The sequence below is a fragment of the Atractosteus spatula genome, chromosome 5, assembly GCF_055471065.1.
Source record: "Atractosteus spatula isolate fAtrSpa1 chromosome 5, fAtrSpa1.hap1, whole genome shotgun sequence".
Lineage (NCBI taxonomy): Eukaryota > Metazoa > Chordata > Actinopteri > Semionotiformes > Lepisosteidae > Atractosteus > Atractosteus spatula.
This window is the reverse complement of record NC_142710.1, coordinates 60,845,708-60,867,334: the sequence shown is the minus strand read 5'-3', so window position 1 is coordinate 60,867,334 and position 21,627 is coordinate 60,845,708.

The window sequence follows — 21,627 nt, the reverse complement described above, 5'->3', positions numbered from 1 at the left end:
CATTACTGAGTGATCAGGTTCAGACAAGATTTTGATTTGTATAAAGCCTACAGTATGTGACTTTTTTTGTTCTTTGAGATAATCATATCCATTACACAACAATCTCAGTTTTGACGCCGGCCCAGTAGTAATCTTGAAAACTCAATTGCAGTGAAGTCAGCAGCCTGCTCGGCTTTGCTTTTGTACTGTATAAGGGGAAAAAAGCATTTTCTGAGGAGAAATAAAAGAGATGGCAGCTACCCACAAGGAGCTGTGGCATAAAGCTCCATGGGTCAGGGGCCCAGGTGTTGAAGTCGAGAGAGACTGTTTTAGAGCACACCCTGTTGATGATGGCAGATACTGTTAACCCTGTTATTTTTTTAAATTTTATGCTGTAACAGACACTGAAATTTATTTACTTTTATTTGGCTTAAAAGTTTTTGCAAATAGTGGGATCCGAACCCATATTCAGCCATGGTTGTGTGAGTAACAACGCAGTTTTACAAGCAGAAAATCGAAGGTTTTACTCCATTTTCCAAATGTCTTCTTTCAGGCGCTGTGCTTTCTGGTGTGGGGGGAGATGTGTGTGTGTGTGATGTGCCGTTTTTTCTTCCAAAAAAAATTTAAATCTGAACATTCGGTTCTTTTAACTTTGTTGTACAGTATATCTTTTGGACCAGTAATTATTCCAGGGTTCTTATCTTGTAGGAAAGTATTTTCAGAAGCATGGCGAACAAAAGCAAAGGAGCTCAGACTTCTCTGGATTATTTCTGCATTGATTTCCTCCAGTTTGGTTTGACAAATTTTACTATAAGATATTATATTCAGACACCTCTTAATGGTTGTCATTTATTCAGCTTTACATTCAAAATGCATTTAGTGTACTTAAAAAGATGCTTTAAATTAATCTTTGCAGGTTTGCATCGTCCTTGAATCTTCTAGCAATTTAAAACACAAAACCACTTGATATTTTTCAGATATGTGTTTGGTTTGGGACACCAAATTCCTCATGATCAGTTCTTCCATGACAGAACTGCACGAAGGGCAAAATGCTGTAGTATCAGTTCTATGATTCAAAATTACTTTCTTAAAGAAAATCAGCACCAAATCCTATGCTTTTTACCATTCTTTCATGTGTTCTTTGTCTGTTTCTATTACAGATTGCCAAAATTGCATCTATGCCCAATGGTGTCTCATATTAAAGTATCAAAAGACAATACCAAAATGACACATTGTAGGGGTTTTTCCATGCTTTTTGTTTAACATTTCCTATTTTCAAATGAATAATGATTCAAAATATAGACCTGCCTACATTTACAGTTCTGAACTTGCTGTCATCATTTCTAGTGCGTTACCAAATTGTGTAGATGTGGAAATTAAGTTAATTAAATCAAAATGGACACTCAAAATCTTGATCCTTGATATTTTACATGATATCTGCAGTGCACAGTATTTCTACCTGAGTTAAGTGGTTGTATAGTATTAGCACATTTAATGTACACCACAACTTAGATTATTCATATATTAACACATTAGAACCAGTGGTATTCCTACTTCAGTGAGCAGTAAATCATACTGACCCTCTGTTCACCAAACTCCAGTCTGATGTTTCTCCCGTTATCTCTTTGCTACCCAGTACGCAGTAATTAATCAACATACATATATAACCTTGGAGACCTACAAGTTTTTTTTTTTCAAAATAAAATTGCTAGTTGCCCATTGTTTGTAAATACCAGACCCTGCTGTGATAGCAGTGAGCCAGTTGTGCAGTTGTAGGACCCAGACTGGAACATACAACATCTGGAGAGCTCTACCTATAGAGAGAGCACTTTTACTGGTGGAGCCACAAGAGAACTCCTACAATTTTAATTTTGATAATTAATCTTTCATGTGAAAAGGATGTTCTTTTGCTCTGCTACCACAGTCCTCCATTGACTTGAAGTGAATAGAAGCATTTGACAATGATATCCATATTACTTCAGGGTTGCAGTTTTACCAAACAAATAATTAATTTCTATAATTCTAAGCTTTACTGTGATTGGTAGTAGTTTCAAAAGTGACACTTGCTTAGTTAAATGCAGTACTTCACATTTAAGAACAGGCCCTATAGCTGTTTGCATTCTGCAAAAGTCCTTTTTATTACAATTTTAATCTTATTCAAAAGAAAACTGTTTCAGGTAGTCAAGTGTGCATAAATAGCTAACACACTGGAAATTGTGTTGCTTTTCAGTTTCCATTAGCTAATATGCCATCAAGATATTTTGAAAGTTACTTTTTCAAGCATCCGTTCTGCAAAAAATCCAGCTTCAAAAAAGCTTTATTAAGCCTTTTAAAATCTTCTCTTTTGATCTATATGATTTTTATATAGAACTAAATGATGTGTAAATACCGTTTAGTAAAATCTGTCAGACAATAGGAATGCAATTGTATTGTGAGTTCATTTCATTTTGCGATATGTTTATGACAGAAAATACCACAAAATAAAGAAAACTTGAATAGATGCAGCCATGCAATGGTTACCAAGGTAACAAGTGCCCGAGTTAATGTAAAGGAGAGCTTAAAGGTATCAGGTTAGAAAATTACATCTTGCATCCAAATGTATCTGTATTGATCTAATGTCATTCTAAATTACAACAGGAACAGCTGTGTGAGAGCATTTGCAGGGATTTTACATGTCTTCTCAGAAATTAAAATGCATTAAACTCCCACAGAAACATCAATAAGATAAAGTGAAATTAAGAAACCTATAAATCATTGCTTCGATATTTTTGCTTAATCTTTTGTATTATTTTTCCATCTTTTTTAGTTTAAATTGATTAATATTTTCATCTGAAATGTTCTCCAAACTGTAGTTTATAAGGAAGGAAAGGCTGTCAAGCCTGTACCTTTTCCTCTCTCTTGCACCTGATTGAAAACAATGTCAATCCAAGGAAACAAATAAGTCTCCCCTTGCCAGAACAGTTTTTCTCATGTCAGTCTCCACAAGCTGTTCTGTTATTTTAACTCCACCTCTGTCCATGTTCAAACAAAGGGAAAAAATGGGCAATATTCCGGCCATTGTAAAACACAGAATGTATCACACAGTTATGCAATAATAAAGATAATATTAATAAATGTGATCTTGTATAGCATCTTTAAAAGTAGCATCTCTTAAAGTAGGTGTTAAAAACAGTTTTAGCAAATTACAAAGTAAATGCATATAAGAAAGACAATTAACTATTGGTTAGAAGTGCAACAGTAGTTAGAAAATGGAGCAGACACAGACACTAATTAACTAAAAGCCTTTCTGAACAGAAATGATTTGAGACTAGATTTAAATGCACTCAGGGTAGGTGACTCTCTGATCTCCTTGGGGATAGAATTCTATCTTTGGGGCACAGCTACAGAATGTAAATAAGTCTGGGGGACTGACGGAAGACCAGAATCAGATGAACAAAGGTTGCAAGGTGGGGAGTGGACAGCTAATAAGTCAAATAGTTAGTGAGGTGTCAAGCCACGTAAAGCCTTATTGGTTATCATGAGGATTTTTAAGTCAACTCGAAACTGGAAGCCAGTGCAAAAACAGCTTTCACGCGACCTGGTCAGGATTATAGAGTATGTTCTGTTTAAGCTTGAAACAGCGATACGGCACATACAGTAGGAAGACAGCAGTAGTAGTAAGGAAAGAAAAATAAATATCTAGAAATATACTGATGGAAAAAAGAAATGCAACACATCGTCCTCCACACTGTGGCCCTCCCGTCTGCGTGGAACAGGCTGCAGAGTGACTCATCCGTGAAGAGGACCTGATGCCACTGCTGAAGAGTCCATCGCAGCCTCTGTCTGGCCCAAGACAGTCAGGTGTGACGTCTAGGAGGTGTGAGCAGAGGGCCTCTGACAGGTCACCTTGCTCTAAGGCCAGCAGCATGGAGCCTCACTGTCCTGTCACTGATGCGGGCATTGTGTCTGCCGGCAGTTTCAGCAGCAGTACAGGTGGCAGATCTGAAACGATCTCTTAGATGGACCAGTCTGATGTGTTCGACCTACTCTGGTGTGGTCACTCGAGGGCGACTGGATCTTGGACAGTGATCTGTCCTGCCTGTCTGCTGAAACCTTCTCTGCAGTTGGGATACAGTGGAGCGGCTTATTCCATAGTGTCTGGCAACGCTGGCACATGACATGCCTGCCTGCAGCATTTTGGTGACATTTGAGACATTATGGAATGCACAGAAAACTGACTAAGTGTGGCCTTTTTCTTGCAGTGACCTAGGCTTTGAATTAATGCCTTTTTAAAGCTGACCTGATCAGGCATTGTTTCACCTGGACCTCGTTGGGTAAAAGTGCACCTAACGAGCTTTCATGCGATTGGCAAGTTGCAATGCCTCACTGCACAAGCTGTATTGCTGGTCAGAGGGCTTAAAACCTTTTGTGAAAGTACATATATACAAAGCTATAACTATAGTATTCTCATTCCAGAAAATGTTTTTTTTCCCTTTTTTCCATCAGTATATGAAACAAAAAACTAAACAAAACCAGTAAGAGGATGGCCCCCAGTGTCAGAAGGATGGGAGTCTTGATTGTTCCCTGTTGTTCTAACACTTATTGAATTTCTATCTCACCACTTTTTAGTTTATACAAGTCCAAGAGGCACATTAAACTGTTTCTACAGGCTGTTACATTCACTACATTTTATTGTTTAAAAGTGTGTTTCCTTTGTTGACATTGGAGGTTGTATCAGGAGTCTCTTAGATCTTCTTCACATAATTCTGCCCTTCAGACTTGATATCCATGATTTTTTAGCCATGTTTGAATAAAAGACAAAAGAGCAAACTGCTCTTCATGGACAAAGTCTACAAAATGCAAGCCACAACTCTTTCCAAATCTTAGAGGGGATTGTCCAATAGCACCCAGGAGGATTATAGGCCCTGTTATTAGCATTTTACATTTTAATTTTAGGATTAGGATTCATCAGTTTAGAATGGCCGACTTGGAAGCAGATACTGCTATATCAAGTTAATGTTCCGCAGAGAAAGTGAAGTGATTGTCTTAATCCTCATTCTCTAGATGTAATCTAGGTTTACATCTTTCTGTGACCAGTGGGAAAAAGGTGCAGGTGAGAGATGGGAACAGTGAGGTAAGTTTATGTGTCTTTCACTATGAGACAGACAGGCAACAAACTACAGTACTGTACTCTCTCATACCAAGAAGAAGTTCTTGATAATGTTTGGGATAGGTCCCTGGTATACCCAAGATAACGGACCCCTTCAATGGTTCAGGGAACCATTAGGTAAGAGCAATCTATTGATCATCCATTTATGTAAATAAGTCAGAAGAAAATACCGGACTGTCCAGCTCATGAGGACTGGAGTTTGACTGTTCTCCGTTAAATAATTATTTTTTTCTGATTAGCAGGACAGTTTATTTGACAATCAAATTAGAGAAAAGGCATGAGGTGCTAAATTTGAATTTTGGACAGTGGCTGGAGTGTCTTATAACCCCCATTGGAGCAGATTACAGGGCTCGAAAAATTTATTATTTCACGTTTTCAGGGAGGGTTTCAAAGATCCTAATTGAAGTTCATTTTGCTCTTCAATGAAAGAACAGCTGATTGAAGTCGAACAGATTTCCCTGTGTACTTGTGGATGATTATTTTTTTTAGGTCATGCAAATGGTCCAATCATTTAATTACCATGCAAGGCAGAAGATTTTAATTAAAAAACAGTAAATCAAAGGTTATTTAATCAATGGAAAATTTGCATTATTATCATTACAGACATTTTTGAATTTGATTAAGCCTAATTAAGAAAAAACCTCAACAGTGGGATTTGCTTTATAATGTTCTGTGTAGGTTCTATGTTTCTCATAATTTCTTTCCACGGTGATTTATCATTAAAGGTCCCACAAAATTCAATTTGAATTATCCAATTGTCACTTATTGAAGTTTAAGTTAAAATAAACCTGATGGAGACTGAATATATTTGAAAAAATAATCCTTTTCTCTTTCCTGGAGAGTAATGCTGGAATTCTAAGCTGAAAAGCTCAAGAAGACTTTGTTTTGGACAACAGTTGATGAACATTTGTTTAGATGGACTCAAATTGTCTTTGATCATAGTATTAACATTATCAAGCATTAAACAGGCTTCCATTGAACTTCACTGTTCATCTTCATGCTCACTTAAGTGTTTTATCTGTCTCATCTGAAGAAACATTCAGAACGGCTTTGTTGATTCAGAATGGTTTTTCAATACGCTATGGTCTAAATGGGTCTTTATCCAAGCTTGCCCCTTTTAAGACTTTTTGTTCAGATGGCAGCTTGAAACTGAGGCTAATTAGGCTGTGACTTATTTTGACAGTACTGCAAATTCTACTTCATGTCTAGCTTCATATATAGCTTGCTTCACTAATTAAATTCTATTTGATTACATTTGTGTTAACTCGGTCCGAAATGGATGGAGCTTTAATTGAATAAAATCAAATATCTTTCCAGTAAAGATGCTTTAGATTTGGAGTGTGAAAATAGGGAAAATAGAAAAAGGAATAAAATAAAAATTCTGTCATTGTCATGGTTTGTCAGAAGCATTAACTGCCTTCACCAATTGCAGAAAATGAACTTTTACATTTAAAAATACAGTACAGTATATTTAAAACAGTATACAGTATACTGTATATAAAAATATAGTGCAGTACATTTCCACAAAAGCAGATTTGATTACCGAGGGCTATGACAGTTATAGAATTCATGAACCTGTTGTTTGAATGATGAAGAACTTTTACCAATGAAACACTGTGTTTTTACTACATGAGGCTTTTACCAATATGTCTTGGAGACTGAATGTTCCTGAAAGAGCATTGAGTACTTGCCTTCACTTCCAAGATATATTCCCATGGTGATCATCTCCTGTATTTCCATATGTATTTTTATTGTTCACTATTCACTATTTTGAACATTATCAGCTTGTATGTTGTTGGTGGTTTTACTGTACAGGTTGCTAGTACTGCACTCAGTTGAAACAAACAATATGTAATGTGTATGTCTTTAAAAAACAGAAATTGTTGTTATCGGTTGCTGACTGGCATGAAAAATACAGTATCCTGGTTTCCACACATTTCTGACAATTGAATTTATAAACAAAAAAAGTGCCATAAAAGAGAAAATTATAGACAGAAGCTGCTTTTCTTCTTCAAATCTGCTGCATGAAATTGTGGTTACAAAGGACTCGTGCAATGCATGTCCAACAACTATAGATAAAATATTCCAAATGAAAGCTACATTTGCGAAAAATCAGTTTCTTTTTATTTATAACACGTTTGAAAGACATTCGTGAGAGGCTGTGAATTACGAAAAAGGCAGGACACGTGAGTGGTGTTACACAATGGGACTTCTTTTGTTCCATTGATGGATCTCATGCTGTTCCTATCCTTGCTTTGAAGGCCCTAGTGTGGCAAGGTTACAGATGATAGCTGCTCACGTTTAAGAGCTTGACAGCTCCGTTACTGCTTTTAGAGATTAAATTAAATGCATTCAAACCAAAAGAAAACTAGTTTGACTTTCATTTAATATGTGATTTGCCATCCTAGGCATTAGGCATATACTGTATGCTGGAGTAGGTTTATGTGGCACGTATGAGAATGAATATTACTAAATAACAAATGTATTCATAGCTAAAATCCAGTCTTGTTATCTGAATAACACTCCATATATATATAGACAAAAGGTGTTCTGTTGTGTGCGAAATTAAATTAATGAATACAGTGGCACGTTATCCATACAAGAAATTATGCTGTACTTATTTTGCATGCACAATAATGCTACAATTTGAAATATTTCAATTCAAAAATCTTCAAACCAGATTTACTCTTGTGCTTAAGCAGAATATTAAGGTGGTTGACAAGCTGCCTGTTACTTAGGGCTCTTTTATAAAGTCCAACTTGTTAAATCACTGCTGTGGAATTAGATTAAAATCATTCAATCAATTGCAGTGGTTATCTTGTATCAACCACCGCAATTCTCATCATTGAAACTGACTGTGGTGTTCTAAAGAAACTATATATCATGCCAAACAGGGTGCCCATCAGTCTTCTCAGCATAGTTGTCTGTTTTATTCACCCTGTTGGATACAGTTTTTTTTCAGAAGCTTTTGTTTAGATCTTGCTGATATGGACACTAGGAGACAAAAAGCTTTAAGCCATTCATATTCTGTTTTCCAACGCGTTAAAATCATGTTAACCCAATGAAGTTGCTGCAATCGACTCCAGATGCTCACAAAACCTGCAATCGGATATCTGGCTGGAGAAACCTAGCCCCTCCTGCCTCCTCTAGGGAAATGAAGCCTCTTACTCTTAGTGTTTTATCAAATTTTCTATCAGATTAGACAGCAAAAAAGCATCCATCAACGCAGGGCCCAGTGTGGCTGTATAAACAATAACGTTGGGCCTCCCTTATGACATTACACTTATGGATAAAGAAATTCAACAACCCGTAATCTGATTATAGGAGAATAACAAGGAATTCACGCAGGCAGGGAACTTTAACCCTCTCATCTGTTGGATATATGAACAATATAGTACTTAATCCCTGAATAAGTAACAAGGATTAGTCTTCTGCTCTTATCTTACAATATTTTCCTTTTCCTATGGCTCCATTGTCCTTTTTTTCCCTTTTTCTGCCAAAAGAGTAAGGCTTTATTGTGCAAGATTCTAACTGAATATTTTCTATTCTTTTGTTATGGACACTGGACTCTCTTTTTCTTTGAAGCTTTAAAATATAGATTCCATGTGATGTAGCCTACTAATTACATCTTGAAAAAAAATATTTTTTGATTATATTTCTGATTACCCTGATCCCCCAAAGCTCAGCTTTTAATACACAATGCTGTTGAATGCTAATTTGCATAGACACCCCCTTTGTATGAGTCATACCAATCATTGTTTCTGCTACCAATCAAATCAAGTGAGCAGCTGGTCAGCTTTACTTGTTTGTTCAAAAGGCTTCTATGCAAATTAAGGTAACATGAATTAATAAGGCACAATGCAAATTCAATAATATGCCACCCATCTAAATATTCAATTTTTTATGTTTTAAATCAATAACGCAATGATCTTTTTTATGTTTTAAATCAATAACGCAATAATCTAATATACAGCTACAGACCCTATAGACCAGCTATAGGTAATGGTAAATCCTACTGTATGTGTGGTTGTCTAATGCTAGTCCTGGAGGGTCTGTATGTCCGCAGGTTTTCTAGCAGTAGCACCTGTAGGGCTGAGAGAAGTGGTTAAATCAGTCTAGTTAACCCAATAACAAGCTAATTAATTAATGAAAAGTTGCTGACACACTAATCCCCATGTCCAGGCCTGGACAGCTCTGCTCGTTGTGATCCAGAGGTTGACTGCATAAGTAATCCCTTTACAGCAGTGCATTATAGAATAGAATAGTGTTAGGGCTCTGGCCTTCCAGGTGGGAGGTGATGGGTTTGAATTCCTACTGCAGACACTGCTGTTTATTAAGGTACTGCACTTCAATTGCTCCAATCTACTCAATATAAATGCATACCAATTTTACTGGAATTAGCCTTCGAATGGAGGAGCGTTCCACTCATGGAGTACAGGATTCACACACTCCCAGTCTTCATTGGACTCAAGTATGAGCTTTAATTAAAAAGAGATGAAGATGCCTCATTTCTTCACCTAAACACTTTCATTGATAAGTATCATCTTCATATTGACCAAATGTAATAACTAACTGAACACTGTTGTTTACCAAGTCCAAGTCCTAGACAGATACTCCATAATAACTAGACAAAGACAAAGTAACATTATTCGATTTCTTAGGTGACAGGGCATTCCAGTTAAAAATAAATATTGTCTGGAACACTGAGCAGTTTTAAGAAGACTGTGAGAAGGTTTGTAAAAATCAAATGAAGTTAATTCTTGAAAATGTCTTTGTTTAAACACTGTTTTCATTTATGCAAACAAGTCTTTAAATACAAACATTACTATTAATTCAAGAACATTGTGGGCCTACAGTTCCTAAAAATTATTATAATAAAGATGATCTTTTAAATTATTATTTGTTGTTATTGTATTTGCAGGAGAATGTGCAGTATATCACATGATATGTCAGTATGTTATGTCAAACATGTCTTTTGTCGATAATACTTTCTTGTGCCATGTGAACAGGATTTCAGATTTTATCTTCAGAAGTTCATGCGGTATGCAATTTATTAGTCGTTAGTCAATCATGCTAAATTAATGGAAACCATGTAGATATGTATCAGTGAATGTTTTACAGAATCCCAACATGATTAATCTCATTAATTAAGATCTGAGAATATATACAGTATATATTCAAATCATGGTAAGGACCTGTAAATAAAACTCATTTGGCAAAGAGCCTGGATCAATCAAAACATTCTTCCCTCCCTGACTTAAATATATTTCTTTAATAAAAACCACAAAATTAAATACCAGGCTGATGCTGTGACAATTGTCATAGCTGTTTACCTCATTAGAGACTCCTTATTCTTTGTCTGTTTAAGCACCAAACAAAAATCCACCCGGGCAGTCAATCCTGGCAGCTCTGCTCTAATTTTGTGCTATAGCTAACGACTTATTAAAAGATGCAAATGAGCTGATCTACACGCTTGGAAATATCTTTTCTAATTTATCCGCTTTGGCACGATGCCAAGACCATTGATTTTGTGTTGTTTTTCTGCTGTGTTCTTAAGTAGCAAAAGGTTAATTAAACTTCAAGTTTTTTTCCCTTATTTTTTTGTAAAAGCTTTTTTTTTGTATTATTCTTCATTCTTGAAGTGCGTTCTTCTGTTTTGCCTGTATTATAATCTGCATCCATACAGACCTTTATATTTCAATGCTGTTACTGTGTCAGAAGAAAAACAATGTTTGATGAGTGAAAGGACACAAAAAAAGACAAATGCCAGTATAGTCTTGATAAGAGGGAGCATTTTATTGTAGAAGCAATTTACCAGGCAGTTTTACATTGGTTTTACATGTGTTATACTTGTAATCTGAAAATAAAAGGCATAGAGAAAAGAAAGATTTCCTTTATAATTAAACCACCCTTACCCCCCTTCTTTTCATTTCAAGCCAAGTGTTGCATAGCAACCTCGAGTTGTCACATACAGTACATATTATGTTACAGTGTTATCAGAAATCTTATTAAAAACCTCTCGCAGAATCAGTGGTGCTGCCCTGATTTTCTGTGTTGTGAATGCATAATAATAGACATGCATTCCACACCTGAAAAGAACCTAATAGTTTCCTTTGTCATGTCTTCTGATCTCTCTTTAAATCTGTGAATATATAATGTACATTTTCCTACATTTCTTTTGTTTACTTGATAGTGATGAAAAGAAATTCAGTTCTTCTTGCTCAGATTAGTCTCTGTTTTCTTTTCCAAGAGACCTCATCTTCTCACGCTTGGGGTTGCGTTCTGATGATTTCTGAGACCGAAGGTGGAACCCACCTTATGTGCATTCTACAGCAGCCTGTCCCAACATTGCAGATTGCTGAAATAGTGCCTCAGATCCAGCTGTGTCAAATAAAGATCTACACTGTGTAACATACCTTCCCCATGCCACAGTTTCTTAATTTCCCAAAAAAAACAGACTGAGATGTATCTGTAACACTTGCTAGCTATGTTCTCAGTCAACCATGGCAAATCTAACGGATGGTACACAATTATCTGGAGCTACAATTACCACTCAGTGAGCAGAGAAAGTAACACACCTAATAACTTTGTTGATGCTTAAGTAAATAATAATGATTATGGACTTTAACAAATCTCCGATTGTGACAAAGTATTGTTTTCATTTGACATTGCTCAAAAGAGTATTTGCATTTTGATTCACTTACTAGTCTTACAATGTCCAGGGATGTACATGTCAGAAAGCGTTAATTGTCAGAACACTGTATGAGTGTTGCTGATTATCCGGTGGCCAATCAGAATTGGTTTACTGGTCCCTTCCTTGTATATAAGGTTGATTAACCCTGCTTTCGGGACTCATTGTTAGTTTAGTAACATCCTCAGTGTCAGCTTGTACAGTCGGACTTGCTCCAGTACATAAGCTTTCAGTTTCCTGGTTGTGGATCTTCGGCATAGACTCCCGGTTATTCCTGGTTCCGGACTTCTCCGTGTTCCTGGGTTGCGAAGTTCCTGGTTTTCCGGGTTCTGGGTTACTCCGTGGGAATAGCCTTGTGTCAGGTTCCTGGTGACAGATGTCTTCGTATGGAGCAGTGCTGGTCTTGGGATTTCGGACTCTGTTTGGGTTATATCATGATCGCCGAAGTCTGGTTTTTGGAGGGACTCAATGTTTTGACTTACACCTGTATTTGAACTTGAAAATCCTGATATCCTGTTTGCCTGATATCCTTGACCTTAGACTGTGTTTTAGACAATGTTATAGTGTTCTTTCCTATGTGTTTGTTATTAAAACTTTGTATTCAAATGTATGTTCTGATTACAGTTTTGGTTCTTGCCCCTTTAAGGTCTTCCTCTGTGCTGCATAGGGTCTAAGTTTTTAGAGGTTTCTAATATGGAAAACATAACAGTACAGGGATATAAAAACATCAAAGTTCAAGACTAATAAACAAATCCTGTTTAATCCTAAATCTTAAATTAAAAATCTCCTAAAGGTAAAGGGTAGCTTCCTTTTGATTCATAATTCAGTCCAATTGGCAAGTAAACTAATCCAAGGTGTCATATGTATTTATTAAATTTCAATTATAGGTGAAATATATAAAATGAATGTCTCGTATTATCCATCAGCTTGCCACCATGCTGTGAATTGTAATTGATTTTGCTGTAGTGTGTCTATGAGCACTGTCCTGATATGGTGAAAACCCACGTAAATGGTTCTGATGCTGTTCTTTTGGGCTTTGGGTGGTCACCCAAAAAAGTTTGTTTAGCTCTCTTATCTGTTTTTTAGGACTTGTGGGTTTGTTGAGCCTCAACCTGTAAGTGTTAATGATCCCTAGCTCAGTGCCAGACTTTCTGCAAGTCAAAAGTATCAATCTGTAACAGGAGCCGGTCTAAAGTCCAAAACCAGGGGATCCATCCAAGACGATACGAAGAAGGTTAAAATCCGGAACGGGACCCGGAACAGAGAGAGGGAATAAAACCAAGGTAACGAGGCCAGGCGCTCTGAGCCCTGGACTCAGATGGTCAGGACGCCGTGATGAAGCCTATGCTGTCGGGCGTCCATCTCCCAATGCTGAGACAGGAATAGCAAGAGCACCAGGCTTAAATAAGGAGACAAAACTGGGCAGGTGCATGTAATCAACTAAAATCCGAAAGGGTGGCGGCGCCCTTAAGAGGAGGGACTATGACCGTGACACAATCAAATTACTTGTTTTAATTATTGTTATTTTGCATGGTGCTAAAAGGAAATTAAGAACAGCCTCTTAGTTACAAGGTGTGAAAAGGCAACAGTCAATGCTGGTAGAAAATAGTGCAACACCACAATGATCCATTTTGGAAAATAAGCTTTAATGGATTCATGATTTAGAAAAAGGAGAAAGTAATTTTTGTATTGGAGCTAATGTGAAACCTTTCTTGAAAGTTCCGGCAAAATACTGAACATTTCCCTTTTTTATTCCTGCTATTCCTTTATTTATCCCAGCAACTAGTTGGTTTTCAAACAGTTTTTTGAAGGGTATCCTGGACCTGAAATAATGGCAGCACTCCAGGTGTTTGTGAAAAAAATTCACATTATTTTTTATGTTCGTCTGTGCTATTAGACGGTGCTCTCGTCAACATCAAAAAGCTCTTCGAGCGGTTAAAAAGTCAGAAATGCAACTTCCCAAGTTTTGTGGTTCCCAAACAAATCCTTCAATAAAAATCTCGACCCAGCTTCAAATCACAAATTGAAAAATCCATCTGGTACCAATGCTTCCAGCATTCACCCAATGAAATCCTACAACTTGCAAGCTGGGTAATTGGCAATTGGCAGGTGGGTGAAAGTTTCTATCTAATCTAGGCTTTATTTTGAGCTCTTGGGGAGGAATGACAACAAGCACCATGCTGAATGCTTTGAAGAAGGGGCATTAAGATTAAGATTAAAGCACCTGGAAAGGCAATGTAAAATCAAAATGAATAAAATCTGCTTAAAATGTAATAAAAATATACTGTATATCACTCAAAGTTGGAAAAATGAGCTTGATGCAGGTGTAATATGACAGAATTCTTTTTACAGCAGGGATGTACAGACCTGTTACTTGAGGTCCATAAATTCAAGATTTTGTTACAGATTAGGCCTCTGTTATGCACATTGAATGAATGACTGTTTATATCCAGTTGAGGAAACTGATCAATGTCTTTCGGTCTCCGGCAATTTAAAGTGTTAAATCTAGCTATAGAAACCAATGGAATACAGCCCGCATTCCTCCATCAAAGAAAAAGGAATCACATTCAGCACTAAATAAAGGTTTTCAGTGCTGTTTACTTCCTACCACCTCTCCCCAGCATTTCATGAATCAGAAATGTTGAAAAGCTAAGAGGTCCAAGTAATTTCCTTTACAGTATTACGCGCTCAGATTTTTACATTAAGGCATAGATATAGAAATTAAAGTTTTTTATTGATGTATAGTTATTCCTAGACTGATATTGCTCATCTTGAGTCTTTGTTGAAGAGTACATTAATTGAAATTGGCATCACGGTGACTTGTACATGCACGAACCCCCCCCCCCCCCGTCTTTCACTGCTATTCATGTCCTCTAGGGTAAAAAAGGAGCACTTTTCACGTTACTGAGCCTGACGCATTCTCCATTAGTGCAGTACTTTACGGAAGTCGCTGTTATTACTTTATGCGAGTTTAGCAACAAGCAAGTGGTTTGTCTAATATGGAAAAATGACCCCTGAAGAAGACTTGAAATGAAAACATTTTATGTAGTTAAGATTGTCTTGGGACTTTTTTGTGCCTGATGTAGCATACAGTCATATAATTATAGCACATAAAAATATTGAGTCACTCCTCGGGGTTCCTCTAAAACTAATTGAGAAATTAAGACACTAACTAGATTTACTTTCCAAAGGCTGAGGCTAAGCCAGTTTTATTTCTGAATAAAAAAAATGTAAAAAAAGTACTGACGCAGTAAGGGTCAAAACTGAAAAGGAAAAGAGAAGCTCTCCTCTAAATTGCATATAGAGTATATTCTCACCATGTGGGCAAAGGTCATAACTACAAAACTCTGGCTTGTCAATGGAAGCCCCAGTCCAGAAGCACTTTTTAATCATCAGGAAGTCACTGATGCTGGTGATGATAACTGTCAAGCACAATTCCATCAGTGATTCTGTGTTGGATATTGGTTGTTTCCTCCACACCAGTATTCATGAAAAAGCTTCTCCCTCTTTGCACCACATGGCAAGCTATGGGAAACTGTGATTCCCCCTTCGTCTCTACCTGCAGTGTCTCTCTCTCTCCCCTCATCTCTCCCTAGTGAACAGCACTTTCCTCTGTAACTAAAGGGGCAATAAACCCTCTGTCTTTGTGAAACTGCAAACCTGCCTCCTGCCTCATTTCTGTCGCTGTTCTGTCTGGGTGTACAACTGGCAGTATTGCTAGATTCAGATGAGTCTGATCTTGCTTCACAACAGTGCCCCTGTACTGTAGTTCCCTGGCTTCCTGTGGGTGCTGTACAATTGCCATTGTAAATCGCCTCTTTTAACTTTCTTTATATGACTAAAAAAATGGAACCACTTTGTTTTACAGTGCCATGACAACCATGTAATTACTGAGGTGCATGATTGTAGCTGGAAGGAGAATGAAACAATATTGAAATTGATCGTATTTACCCGGAAAAACTGAATAATTATCAGGGTGTTACACAGTAATTACACGACTGTTACAGCAGAGTGTATGATTTCAAATTATTTATAACACTGAAGTATATTAGGCTACGCAGAAGCATCTTGAATTGGTTTAGAAATATGACGTTTCTTTTTTAAGCATCATCCCATACACAGTACTGTCCTTTGACTTCTGCTGATGTGAGCAAATGAAAACCCTACAGTGTAACATACAGTATTATACAGTAGGTGGGAGGAGATAGATCTATTATAGGTGACTTACTGTACTGAACAAGTAATAGGTTTATTCCATGCGCACCTCACACCTGAAGAATGGTCCACGGCCGAAACATTGTGTTTTCTTTCTTCACTTTTCATCATGGAATAAACCTATTACTTGTTCCTTTGCTGCCTATGCATGCTGACGCAGCTACCCACCTGACTTACTGTACTTTGCAGGTTTATCTTGGGGAAGAGAAAACCTATCATGTCTGCAGTGTAATCAGTGGGAGCTGTGCCACACCTCTGTCAAAAACCTAAATTCTGCTGTGTGAGCAGGAAGTGTGCAGGGAAGAAACATGGTCTACAAGGGATGTAAGTCTGTTGTCGTCTCTTCTTCCATGCTAGCTAGTACAGGGGCTGTAGGATTGCGATGAGCTAGTGAGCAATAGGCAATTCTAAATCTGGAAGGAGATGAATGACAAACGATCTGGGATTTCAAATTTTAAAAAGAAATATAAAAGACTGCAATGATGATAGAACAAATTCAAAGGAACTTCTGTCCCTGGGAGGACTTTATATTGGTGAAAATTAAGGTACAGTATCATGCAGATTAGAGCTTGGACCCATTACTTTTGAGGTATAGATACTATTATAGATTATAAAGATTACTATTATAGATAAACATGTTGCTGAAAAATATTAATCAGAGTAATTAATCCATGTCATGTCTGTTCAATTAGATCTTGGTGTGCCAGCTACAAAATATGTTATTTCCAATAGCTTTGTGAATTTATTGTGGTTTTTTAGTGGTTTGTTTTAGCTCAAAGAATATGTGTTAAAAATAAGTTACGGAATGTGAATCTTGTAAACATTGTATATTGTCCTAGATATTAAATATTGTCCTAGAGATTAGCAAACTAATAATATATTCCATGAAAGGAGCTATGGGATATGATTACTCCTATCTGTTTAATAGAAGTGCAATGTTTATATTTAAATCCAGTAGTCTGACCTCCCTTTTCTTTACCTTCAGTATGCAAACTCCTTTTTTACACTGTGATCCTGTCCTCACTGGCTTAGAGGCTTAGGTGAAACTCCATGTTTAAACCTTCTACTGTGATTCTTCTTTGTAATACATCACACACAGTGTACGGTTCTAGGGCCATTAATCTCAGGTCATTCTGAGATGTGGAGGACTAAGGATTTAATGGATGAACTGTGGGTAGATCATTTTGTGTAAAAACCATTTGATCTGAGTGGTCAAAATGACTTTATCGACAAAGCCTTAACTTTAAGAATTGTTTTCGTTTTGTCTTGTTTTCTAATAACTTAAAATGCAATTCTTTTTCACACACTTGTTCATGAATATAACATTCTTCTACAGTAGATAAAAACAGACCAGGAAGAAGGCATGCTTTTCCAATTACCCTAGTCAAAACTGTGACTCATTTCTCACTTTATTCGTGCAAATATTCTATGATAAGTAGTGCTGTCTTTTACATTCATAGTGAATATTCTCTGCAGATGATTTTGTAACTGCAGATAAAATGTGTGATTCTCAGGAGATGTCTTGCGGCTGAGAACAGGGCTTTCAAAGTGTCTGCTTTTCTCAGGAAGGATCTGCTTAAAGGTTTTATGGTTGCCCAATGGATAAAGTATGATTATTAATATTGCATTGTCAAGTGTGGTGTTTTATGCTGTGTCACGCTTGTAAAATAATACAGGATATGCTGCAATTTGTAAGGGATTTCTAACAACAAAATACTTTGCTTTCAAGAACCACAATCAAGCACATTGCTACTAAAAGATATCAGTAAACTATCTAAGGTTGCCTCTGCCGTGGTCTGGATTGTCTCTGTTAGTGCTATTTCAGATGTTCCCATTATCTTACATTACAGGCCGGAACACAAGTGAAAATAGATGAAACACTGGATTGTAATACAGGAGACAGACACGTGTTAATGCTCTTAAAACACACTTCTTTTTTTCACCCTGAAACAGATCTGGCATTTTAGGTGAGTGTTAACCAATTGGCTATAATAAAGCGTTTCATTACCTTGATAACCACAACTTAACAGCAAGTAGCAAGATTCCATTTGTGGTTATGTGTGTTCCAACATACTGAAACCACATTCCTTTGTGGGGTTCATCTCCCCAATGTAGTTAAAAATCACTTTTTGTACAAACACAAACAAAAACTGAGTTTATTGCCTCAGACGTTAATTTATTATTTAGCAGACCATATCAAGAGTAAATTATATAACAGCATAAGAACTTGTTCAGTCATTTATTTGCGATGTTATTTTCTTTCAAGAATGCCTAACCTTTAACAAGTTAAAAGTGAGGTTTTCCTAGTTAAAATGTACTAAGACAATAACTAAGGTAAGATAATGAGATAATAACTAAGACAATTATAGTTATTATGATGTACTGTATATCTGTGATTTTGCCATGAAGAATAAACCAAGGTCAGTACCAGGTAAGAGCTACACAAGAAGTGCACACAGATAACATAATCGATGCAGATCCCCAGCTCTTGAGGACAAGGAATTCTGGGAGTTAAAATGAAGTTAGTGTTTTTTTCTTTGCACATTTATGTGACTGCTTTGTGCCCATGTTCATAATCTTTAATAGCCTCTAGCTAAATCTAAACACCACACTGGGATGCTTCTGGAATAAAGGGTGCTGTATAAACCTGAATTGTACAGTAGTTTATTCTGAAGACATATGTAATTTACTGTACAAAGACTCAGTAGAATTTCTACAATAGGTTTAGAAAAAAATCTATTGCTTAAAATGGGAAAAGATTTCTTAGTGGCATAGTGATACCAAAATGCTCTGGAGGTCAAAATACTTGGCTATAGGAATGCTGTCTTCTAGACAAGACATAAAATTGATCTGGACAACTAGTGGTCATTAAAATAGATCCTATTTTTTAAACTATGTACTTGTTTCTTGGCAGAATTCCCGTTTCACGCATTCTCAATCTGGTGTATGCAAATTTCTCTCTGTGACCTAAGGTCTAATGCTTTTCCACCTGACGTGTCATGTACTGAGCTGCAGGCAGAAAAACAGGAAAAAATCACTCATGGATGATATGAGTCTCCTTCTACCTGCAATTAAAAGTGCTCTATAAATGCAGGATTCATTGTTATTATTAAAATCCAGTACATTTTTGCTGTGGACATTTATGATAATACACCAGAGCTCAGGAATCTAACAATAGCTGTTGGTTCACTGAGTCTAATGAGGGTCTGACTGCAAGTAAAAAACAGGAATGAGGAACATGTCCATAGGGAATTTCCATATCCAAGCCACAACTGGCTCGTTGGACCACATTTTGTCCTCATTTTGTTGACTATGTGGACAAGAGAGCCTGAGGTTCCCCCACATCCTGGACAGGAAGCCTGTCCATTGCAGGGATTACCCAGCTGGTCTTCATTTATATAGTACAGCTGGGCGGACTGGAGCAACCAAGGTAAAGTACCACACCAAAGGTACAAAAACATGGTCTGTGGGTTACTAAAACCCACCAGGAATGAGACCAGATAAGCCATACTGCCCCTGCAATACCTGTATGTCCATATTAGATGTGAAATACATAAAATAATTCCATATATAATATCATTGTTCAAACTAAAACACAGAAAATGCTCATCGGATCCCTGCTAAAATGTCGACACTTACTGTAAGTACAACAAATGATGAGTTATCAGCCTTCATAGAGGGCGGGCAAAAATACAGTGTCACCCAGTCTGATGATTACAGTATGTCCCTTGAATCTGAGTGGTGCCTGTGAGTGGCAATCTTGCATTCACTTAAAAAAAAAAAGATGACTTTAGTTTGAAATCAACAAAAGGGATTAAAATAAATACGATCTGGAGAGTAGTTCAATCCAGTTAAGTGCTATGTGTCTGAGTGCTGAACTTGTGCTCTCTGCTGCAGGTGGGCCCAATACAGCCAGTCTGAGAGCAGTGATGAGAGAGGGGAGTGACTGGATCTTGATTGCATTGACCTGGGGGTCATCCGTTGTGATGGGGCGGGCGAGTTATTTATTCATGTATTACCACCACCCTTGTCAGGGGGGTGGGGGGGACTCTGTGGTGAGGTGAGCCTTCTTGTTTTTTTGTGAGGATCCCAAGGGTGGCGCCAATCCAACACTTATCTGTCAGGCGAGAGACCTTTTTTAGCCCCTGGAACAAAAAAAAAAGGAATGGATTTCTACCTAGGTAAGACAGCAATCAACAGAAAAGTAGTAAAAGTTAATTAAACTTTCTGTTGCATAGAAATGGATTCATCTAAATGGCAGAAGAACGCCCATGGGGTTTACTTCCACTGCAACCAGCTACTTCTTTATTTAATGAATCATTCAATGAGTCACACTACTAGTCTAGAGTCGGGATTTAACAAAGTGTTAGGATGTAATAGATTGGAAGGTCAGTAGGATAGAGAGACACATTTGTTAGTACCACACAAGAGTTCTACAAGAGCCCATGTTCTGTGTTTTTCTGGCTGTCCTCCTAAAAAGTCCAGTTTCTTAGAAAGAACATACTTTGACGTTGCTTTTAGGATTTTACAGGTAGTGGGAAACCTCCCACTGTGAAAGGACAGTAAAATCATTTTTAAAATATTTATATAGGCAAATTATAACTTTCATTCAGGGTCCAACTAATTAATTGGACTAAAAAGATAATGGCTGGGACACTTATGGGATGGACAACATCTTGAATAAAAGCAATGATAGTCTTTAGTAATCCTTAACGGCTGGAATCCTAGGTGCTTTAGAGGCTCTTTTGATTAGCAGCTAATTAAGGCCTGTCAAAAGCAGATTCTTTGACTGTTTCTTAGCAATTAGTTCAATTAAATAATTATGATTTGAGGTGGAATGATAATCAATGGACTCTACAGGCCTTGTGAACTGGCACTGAATGTTTTAAGGAGATGTAGGACCAGAGAATCAAAGAGAAAGTATGCAAGTTCAACAGATAGGGAGAAAAGAACAAGAAGATCAAGCAATATTATTCATTTATTCAAAACTGATTGAGTAAAGTGAGATTTTTTTAAGATTCACTTCTTCTCTCTACCCGTTATCAGCAAGTCACTTTTTTCTGGTAAATGATGAGGCAGTTTGGGGACTTGGGAAGCACAAGGTGAGACTACACCCTACACAGGACACTAGTCCATTACAGTAATACACATATACAAATTTTGAGACAATTTAATAATGCCCATTAAGCTAACCAGTATGTTCTGAGAAGAACACTGGTGTGCCTGAAGAGAACTCACACATACAAGGAGAGAAAATGCAAACTTCATGCAGAAGGTGCATTACTCTAGAGTCGAACCCAGGATTCAACAGCTACAAGGCAGTAGCACTAGGTATAGAATTATTACACTTCTTCTCAGTTGCTCATACAATTGAAATTAGGCACTCATGGCATAGACTGGCACTGTGCCTGAGTAGTAGTTATCAGAGTCCTTCACCTTTCATAGGAATTAAATACACAAGCAATAAATTGAAAGAAAACGAAAGTTGCTTTTTTTCCCCACTTGTGACATATTTCTGACTAATTTTCAATTAACTAGTCATCAGTTCAGCCTAATTATTCTCTGACTCTCATGTTTTAATTCTTAACACACA